Raw genomic sequence first — 9,891 nt, 5'->3', positions numbered from 1 at the left:
ATCTTGCCTATATCTTGCCATGGCGCCGCGTCGTTCGGCTGCCTATCTGGTAACTCCTGCTCCCGTGCAACTCTTTTAACTTATTTTTTATGGAATTTGACCATATTTATTTTGTAATTTTGTTACATTCATGACCGCATGTATGGAAAGCACTTTTAAGTGCTGTCTACAGCGTCAATGTAAAGGTGCGTCAATGTAAAAGTTTGATTAATTTCATCGTGGTGTCCAGTTCAATTGATAGCGGTAATGAAATTACTATGGAGACGAAATGCGCATTCCGGCCGGGAGTCGTTGGAGGAAAAAATGGATCCGACGGCACTTCTTTCCCATGTCAGCGGATATTTACGGGACTTTTGTACATCTTGGTGAACGGCAAGTGCGAGGATGCAGTTTTTGTCACCCTGCGAGCGCAATTCATCCAACCCGGAAGAGCGCTTCCCCCCTCCAGGAGACTGCGGCTGTCTACGGTCGTTAGACTACTGTCTGCGTTGATCTACGCCTCCACACAGGAGTCCACCTTCTCAGCTATGGACTGGACAATTACCCTACTCTATTTGTTTGTTTGTTAGTCTTTCTGCACTGTGGAGTTAACCAGAACTGTCATTTCACTGCAAGCTAGACCACAAGGTTAGGGTTGTATGTGACAAATAAATTACTCTTACTCTTCTCTTATATCTATATCCTAATGGTAGAGTGAGTTCATTTCATCCTGCATAAAAAACCTCAACGCGAATGTATCAAAAAACCTTTGAGAGAGAGAGAGAGAGAGAGAGAGAGAGAGAGAGAGAGAGAGAGAGAGAGAGAGAGAGAGAGAGAGAGAGAACCAGTCATTGCTTGATACTTTTCTGATAGCCTGCCAACTAAGTGTATTTAATGTGTCTGAGGCTTTAGCTTAGGCCTATCTTTGTTTTCCTGGGGGAGTATTAGCAAGAGGTTAGGTTTGTTACTGTATGTGTGAATTACGGCAGGCCTATGTCCATGCTATTTTCAGGGGAGAATGACTTGAATTTGATGATGTGTTTCTCACTTGCAAAAATAAAATAAAGTTATTCAAAATAAAATCAATGAAAGAGATTGTGTGATTGCTTTTGTACAATTAGACAGGCTAAATAAGTAACATTTTACCTTTAAACATCAACAGGCTGGCTGACAGTTTTTTCTTAATTTAAAAATGTAAATAATAAGAAAAATGCGAAAATAAAAAGGCTGAAATTGATTGATAGTTATTTCTAAGAGATATTTCTAAGCCACCTGTACCCTATAGACTTATGAGTTTACTTGATCTCAAAAACTGCTGACTGGTGTAGGAATGATCACAACTATATTACTTTCAGGCTGCTGTAGGCCTAATAACGGTGTAGTAGACTATTGTTATAAGGAATTAGAGAGAGAGAGAGAGAGAGAGAGAGAGAGAGAGAGAGAGAGAGAGAGAGAGAGAGAGAGAGAGAGAGAGAGAGAGAGATTAATTGCTTGATACTTTTCTGTTAACCTACCTACAAAGTGGGTAGTGATGTGTCTGAGACTATATTTGTTATGTCTTCTGTGACGTTATATTATGTCCATGCTGTATTTCTGAGGAGAATGACTTATCCTAATTGAAATCATTTTCTGACTTGCAAAAATTAACTCAATGAATGAAATTGTGTGTCTGCATGATTTTGTAAAATTGGGCAGACTAAATAAGTAGCATCTTGCACTTAAGTTAATATGTAGGCTGCCTTAGAGCCCTTTGTAACCTTGACACGCCTCGGTTTCGGTTTCGTTTCATCAAACACTACTCCTAGACTGGGACAGGGAAGGTCTGGATTACCTGTTGTAGATTCTGCCAGCCAGTCACGGATTAAAGCCTGAGACGGATTGCTTTAACATTATGAAGTGAGTTACGACATTCGACCTGTTATACAGCACGTTTTATTTACTACCATAATGTGGGGTTACCTACCTGCTTGAATATAGGAAATAACTTTGTTGTTAATTTGCTGACGTCATATGACACCTAATCCAGCCGTCGACGTCCTCTGAAATATTCAATAATTTGGTCTTATCGTCAGGCAAATAACCAGAAAGCTATTTTAAAGCCGCCATGTTGACGGATGCTTCACCTTTGTTGCATTAGCCTACCTGAGGTATCTAGTGAATAGCCTAAGCTTTCTGATACCATGTAGACTTAGCACTACAGCCAACTCAGAGGTCTTCGGGGAAAGTAATAGCCTATATCAATGCTATTGAAGTAGGGTTTGGTGATTGTAATAAATATTCAAGAAGAAAATATGAAGCTTGTGAATGGGCAGCATGCATTCTGGAAATAACCTACTAAAAAGATTAAAAAAAAAAAAGACAGACAGAGATGCCACTATAGGCAAGGGTTTTCAATTTCCATAAGACAGCCATGACCATATAGCATTCTTGAACATTTCATGCATTCATTTTGATGATGTGTGTATGCTGTATCCCAATGAAAATTAATATTTAATGAATGTCATTTTCTTTTCTCTTTTTTCAGTCCTTCTTGCGACAGACTTTTGACCAAGCTTCTAAGGCTGCAGTGTCATTTCACCTGGGCTCAGAGCAAAGAAAATGTAGACCTGTTAGATCTTCAGACAAGGCTGGAGGATCAAATTGAGCCGAAGCTTTCCGATACCATGTAAGCACTACAGCCAACTCAGAGGTCTTTGGGAAAAGTAATAGCCTATATCAATGCTATTGTTATGCAATCTAAGCTACTGAATGCACAAGCTGGCTGAGTTGAGCAAGTTTTTGTCATTGACATAATGAATACATTGGCAAGTCAGTCCTATTTTACAGGCTAGGCTATTGGCTGTTTCTCACAAGGTATGCATGTGTTCATTTGTTAATACAAAACAATGTCAAGAGAAATGCAACAGTAAATACTGTTGTTTTATAGCCCTAGGTTTGAAAATGCCTACATAACTTTTTAGGGAATGGGTATTATGTATTATCCTGGGAGTCTATGGAATTGTTTTTATGAAACTGCAATTAAATTACAATGCCACTTGGGGCGCAGGTTTTCAATGTCCAAGAGAGGCTGGTAATTTGAGATTTAAATTGAGATTCACATATGGATTTACATAAAGGCCATCTATTCATTTAAGGTGCACCGTGTAATATTTTTTTTGTAGCTTAATTCCAGGATTCATGCTGCACATTCACAAATCTGACCTTTTTTATGAATACTTACCACCACCATCAAATTCTAAGTATTTATTATGACTGGGAAAATTGCACTTTTCATGCATGAAAAGGGGGATCTTCTCCATGGTCCGCCATTTTGGATTTCAAGAAATAGACATTTTTAGCTGCAAAAATGACTGTACTTGGGCAATACTAGAAAATATTAGTTTATTTCTTAGTAAACTTTCATGTAAATATCAAATTTGGCAAAAGGCAGCCCAGTTTCAATGAGCAGCGTAGTTGCACTTTTTTGACCATTTCCTGCACAGTGTACCTTTAATGAAAAATGTATATTTCCAATCGATTATGAATAGCCTAAGTAGGGTTTGGTGATTGTAATAAATATTCATGAAGAAAATATGAAGTTTGTGAATGGGCAGCATGCATTTTGGAAATAACCTACTAAAAAGATTTTTTTTAAAATAATAATTAAAAAAAAAATAGATGCCACTTTGGGCAAGGGTTTTCAATTTCCATAAGACAGCCATGACCATATGGCATTCTTGAACATTGGCAGGTATTTTCATGCATTCATTTTGATGCTGTGTGTATGCTGCATCCCTATGAAAATTAATATTTAATGAATGTCATTTTGTTTTCTCTTTTTTCAGTCCTTCTCACGACAGAGTTTTGACCAAGCTTCGAAAGCTTGAGTGTCACCTGGACTCTGACCAAAGACAATGTAGACCTGTCAGATCTTCAGACAAGGCTGGAGGATCAAATTGAGCTGGACCTGGGCAAGAAAGAAGGAGCAGCTCGATCCTACTGTTTTTTGGTCTATGTTAGATACCTGCAGGAGTCTTCAGATGATGCCATTGCAAACCTAGTCCAGTCGAAGAAGTTTGTGAGAGAACATCATGGAGAGGACTGTGAGCAATTTCTCATTGTCACGTACGGCAACTATGCTTGGCTCCATTACCATCGTGGAGAATACCCTCAGTGTGAGAGCTACTTGGAAAAGCTTACTGATATTATGCAGAAGTTCCCTACAGGGTCTCCAACTGGCCTTCACCCACAGGTCTATGGTGAGAAAGGATGGACCTTTCTCAAGTCTGGCCACAATTATTATGACAAAGCAAAGGTGTGCTTCAAAAGAGCCGTGGAGTTGGAGCCAGACAGCAGCGAATGGAATGCTGGTTATTCCATTGCTCTTTATCACACAGAATTTGAGATGGCAGGAGCTGAAGACGTAGAGACAGTTAAGCAACTACGAAGAGCTATACACATAAACCCACAGGATGCAGTGCTAAGGGTTTTGTTAGGCCTGAAGCTGAACGTTTTGAAGCAGTACAAGGAGAGCGAGGAGTTGGTTGCAGATGCTCTGGAGATGGATCCAAGCAACCCACACGTGATCCGTTACGTGGGCAAATATTTCCGACAGAGTGGTTCTGTGGATCGGGTCATCACCTTGCTCAAAAGGGCCGTGGAGCGCACCCAGAACTCTGCCTTTCTTCACCATCAGCTTGCACTGTGCTACAAGAGGAAGAAGTTAGACTTGTTTCGCATTGCAGGGGGCAAGGGCAAAGGTCGTGAGATCTCACAGCTCAACCGCCAGGTCATCCATCATCTGGAGCAGGCCACAACCTTTAAGGCAAACTTCATTTTGGCTATGACCGACCTTGCCCTGCACTACGGGGAGAGCGGTGACATCGCCCGGGCTGAGGAGATGTTTCAGGGCACTTTCGACGGTGCCAGGGAAAACCATGAGCTCTTGCAAGTCATCCACCTCTACTACGCTCGGTTTCAGCAGCACACTTATCAAGAGTGAAACACTGGCCATCAAGCACTACAGAGACTGTTTGACACTAAGAGTGTAATCTAAAAACATTATTCATTTTTAAAAGAAGAGAGAACTCCTCAATTTCGGCAGGCTGTTCACCATCAGGCGTAATACTGCCTTCCACTGGTCTAATCCAGAACTATGTAGCTATATTATACTGCCATCAATTTTTTAAATCGTGTTAATTATCATGTGATTAATTGATCAAAATGAATGCATTAATGTCCCAGCCCTAATTAATACTATATGTAATATTAATTACTTAATATTAATCCACCTGCAGGACACTGTGGATGTATCAGATTTCCTCAAGAGGAACAGAGGAGATCTTATCCAGAGGGTGACAGGTGTGATGCAGCTAGCAGATGAGATACTGTCAAAAGACTTGATCACAGCAGAGCAGTACAGAGAGATCATAGCAGAGACCACTGACCAGAACAAGATGAGATGCATCTTTGGTGCCCTGCGTTCTTGTGGACCTCCAGAGATGAAGAAGGTCTTCGATATCCTCCAGGATTTGCACCCTTCACTCCTGCAAGAGTTGGGCTGGCATTGAGGAGGGGTGAGAAGACATCACTTCACTACACTGATCTGCTGTGGGAAATCCAAAATGGACTTCTATTTACTTACAGTTCTGAGTCAGTCATGAGAATGGGTTCGGTTTGTAGATACTGTGTGTGTGTGGGGCTACATTTCAAATGTCAAAAAAAGCTTTGAAGAATTGTTGGTTATCTTAATTTGGTTACATGTACCTGCATTAAGATTTTCTACGTAACTTGAGGTAACATACTATGCATACTTATATTTAATGTCCATTCGTTCATTGTATGTTTTAGTTTTTTACCCATTAGTAGTTTTACCCATTGCTATGATGCACAGTACAGTGAAGTGTGTACGTGTATTTTGTTTCTTTTATGGATTTGACCTTGGCATGGGTGGACAACGAACGTGAAATAAATCCATTTACATGTTGTGGTTATTCATTTGTACTGTCAATGTTAAATAAACCATGTCAACGTCTGAGGCAGTGTAACAGGTGTGTTAGACGGGTCATTTTAAATCTGATGGCATACACTTATCAGACAAAAGTAAATGAGCATGTTGCATGGGATGGGGCGTCCTCATAGAACCTACTGTATGTATGGATTTTGTGATTTTTAAAATAAATTTAAAGCCTCTAAAGATTATTTACTTATTTTTTATTAGGGTGTTTGGTAACAAAGTATCTTTAAGCATCATTGATTTACAAACAAACAGACTTATTAATTGTTTAAATAAATCTTTTCAGCATGTGTTACAACTAACCCTCCCCCTGTTACAACTTACCCGACCTGTATGGTAAATTGTAACATTTTACATCCTCCACAAACGGTGAAAATGTAAAGCAATGGTTTTTAAAACGAACCACCAGTAATATGTAACAGAGATGTGTATGTTACTTGTGTCAACAAATAAATAATGTAACTGCATTATATGTATGTACATTCAGTATATAGCACTGTCATTTCAGCTCTACTTGTTTGTTATATTCATGAAGATGAAATTTGTGAATGGGCAGCATAAAGTCTGAAAATGGCAACCTCTAGCTTCCCTTTCCAGTGTTGCCAGATGTGTCTGACCAAATCCCGCCCAAAAGGTTCTCAAAAACCGCCAAAATGCGCTAAATTCCGCCCAAATTCAACAAATTACATTGACTTCTATGGGCCCAAAACGGCTTAAAAAAACGCCAAATGGCCAATTTTTCCCGTTTTTGCCCGCCGACGCTCATCCCAAGTAGCCCAATTGGGCGGGCGTAACGGCAAAAAAAAAAAAGTTTTTCCAATTCCTGAAAAAATTGATTGAAAAAATTGGAAAAAAAATAGAAAAAAATAAAGCACTTAGTGGTCTGTGGAATTTCGCCTAATTTTTGCCATTTTTGAGAAAAATTTTCCTGCATCAACACATAGGCATGTCACACCGCAGGAAAATGAAGTCGCACCACAGGAAATTCACTGCATTATGGCCATTTTAATCCTTTTGTATACATGACTGACATCTGAGCTCATGCTAACTTGATAATGATATTGTGTTTAATCTTAATATGTGTTTTCATTTATAAAATACTTTTTTCCCCTTCTACAAGAGCAGTCACACCACAGGACACCATAAAATGAACCTAAGCATTGCATGACAGAAATATTGCAATAAGGTTAGGTTAGGTTAGGTTAGGTTTCTTTATTAGTCTCCACGAAGGAGAAATTTGCTTTGGAGACAGGGAGGTTGCAGCATCATAAGGAACACATAGAACACATAGGACACATGACACCAACACAGAAAAACAAACAACAGTAAAACAATAGAAGAAAAACAGTGTAGGCCTACATGCTCAGAAGCACTGGATGTCCTAACCCACTGCCCCTGACCCATCCAGTCCATACCCCCACACACACACACTCAGTGCACCGCCCCCCCCATACACACACACACACAGCTCCGTACCCCCCCCTCACACACACACACACACACACACACACACACACACCGTCCTACAACAGAGGTCCATTTTGTCCCACTCAATCTCTCTTATTCCCTGTTTATTCAGTAGCTTGATTGAATGGGGTATAAAGGAATTTTTAAAACGATTATATTTGCACCAAGGGAGTCTGAACCTCCTCCCAGAGTTCAGAAAGATGTATTCTCCATTTAGTGCATGATCACCAACCGCTACAATGGCATTCGCCTGACTGATAGTGGCCTGCTCAAAGAGCTCCTGCGGGTTAAGGGGGGGCATTACCCCCATAATCTTACCTGCATTTTTAATAAGTCTTGAGATTTCTGCCCTGTGTTTAACTGTGAGATTGCCAAACCAGCTGGTAATCCCATAACGGAGAACAGACTCTATTGTGGCTCTATAGAAGATTAACATTATGTTTTTACACACTCCAAAGACTCTGAGTCTGCGCAAAAAATGGAGACGCTGGTGTATCCTGGCACAGACATTGGTGACCTGGGTGCGCCAGCTAAGGTCGCTATCTATATGTACACCCAGGTACTTAAAAGTTTTAACCTGTTCAATGGCCTGGCCATGCACAGCCACTGCACCCTGGCCACAGAGGGATTTGGGGTCTACCACCATCTCTACTGTTTTTTTAGTATTGATGTGTAGTAAGTGTGAATCACACCAATCAACAAATGTATCTAGCCTATAGCTGTTTGGTGGCTGTTTACCTTATCATTATCATTTTTAGAGAGCAGGCTAAGAATAACAGTATCGTCCGAGAATTTAATAATATACTGATTTGGCCCTGAACTGACACAATCATTCGTATACAAAGTGAACAAAAATGGTGAGCTGACGCAACCTTGGGGCGCGCCAATACTGCAACACATTGTATCCGACAAAGTAGTATTGAACTTGACCCGTTGTGGCCTATTTGATAAAAAAGAATAATAGGCCTACCACTTAATTAAAAACAGATTTACATTCAGCTGAATTAATTTTTCAAGGAGAATGTGTGGCTGGATTAAATTAAAAGCAGAGCTGAAATCAATAATAGAAGTCTGGCGTAACCTGCCGGATTCTCTAGGTGTTTAAGCACTAGATGCATTATGGTTGCAATGGCATCTCCTGTGCTGCGGTTCTCAGTGTAAGCGAACTGGTACTTATCAAGAGCAGGTTGAACACTCGTGCGCAGTTTCCCAACCATTATCTTCTCGAAACATTTAAAAACATTAGAGGTTATGGCCACGGGCCGATAGTCATTATCCTCTTGAGGGCTAGGTTTTTTTGGGATCGGTAAAATGATTGAAGTCTTCCATAGCTTTGGAATGCTGTGGGAGTCGATGGATAGTTGAAACAATTTAAGCCAAATTGGAGATAATTCATCCGCAAACGACTTCAGGGTAAAGGCTGTCAGACCATCCGGACCTGTTGCCTTCTTGGAGTTTATACCTCTAAAAGTTTTGACCACAGTATCCAACTTGATTTCTACCCTATGCGCATCCATATCACATTTTCCAAAACTCCCGCACATTCAGCATTATTATACGCATTAAAACGCATGTAAAAATTATTCAGCTCGTTTGCACGAACACTTTCATTGGGAGCAGACAAGGGCTTCCTTCTAGCAGTCATATTCGTCATTTGCCTAATCGAGTCCCAAAGCTTCTTTCCATTGCATTCCGCCAGGTCTTGTTCCGCGCACTCCCTGTGTTGCCGACGCGCGGATCTTATGTGAAAGTTCAAGTCCTTTTGGGCCGCCCTCATTGCCACCTTGTCCCCCACCCTAAAATCCGCTCTCTTCCTTTTAAGACAGTCATTGATATCATTGTTAAAATACGGCTTGTTGTTGGGATAGCGTTTTACAGTTTTGCACGGAATGACAGTATCAATACAAAAATGTACATAATCAGTGATGGATTCCGTCGCAATGTCTATGTCCGCGTCCTCAAGAAAAACATCCCAGTCAGTACTGAGGAAACAGCCCTTTAATTCCTCAGACTTTTCATTTGTCCAAAGCTTAACTGTGTGTGTTTCGGGTTTGGTTGACTTGAAGACAGAACGGTATGTGGGGAGCAGGTGAATAACGTTGTGATCGGAGTCTTTAATTGGCGGCCTGGCTCTGGCAGTGTACGCTTGCTTAACATTGCCATAGCATTTGTCCAGAAGTCTGTCATTCCTGGTGTTGCACTTCACGTATTGGTCGAATCCCGGAAGTGTTTTATTTAGGCTGCAATGATTGAAATCGCCTAGTATAAAAAAGGGAGCATCAGGCTTACTCTCTAAGTGGCGATGGACACAGTCCGCAATTAAATTTGCAGCTCTGCTGGCATTCCCACTGGGGGGAACGTACGCAACACAAATAAACAAATTGCTGAATTCTCGGGGGAGATAATGTGGTCGTAGGGTCACGCACAAAAGTTCCACATCGGGCGTGCAT

At 40.7% G+C, this 9,891-nt stretch overlaps 1 pseudogene; it reads left to right on the top strand.

Moving 5' to 3' along the window:
- Positions 1-384: 384 nt before the first annotated feature.
- Positions 385-5,528, top strand: LOC134467018 (interferon-induced protein with tetratricopeptide repeats 5-like; annotated as a pseudogene).
- The last annotated feature ends 4,363 nt before the right edge of the window (positions 5,529-9,891 follow it).

This window comes from Engraulis encrasicolus, chromosome 17, assembly GCF_034702125.1.
Source record: "Engraulis encrasicolus isolate BLACKSEA-1 chromosome 17, IST_EnEncr_1.0, whole genome shotgun sequence".
Taxonomy (NCBI): Eukaryota; Metazoa; Chordata; class Actinopteri; order Clupeiformes; family Engraulidae; genus Engraulis; species Engraulis encrasicolus.
The sequence above is the reverse complement of the archived record's forward strand: the minus strand, read 5'-3'. Positions and strand labels throughout refer to the sequence as shown.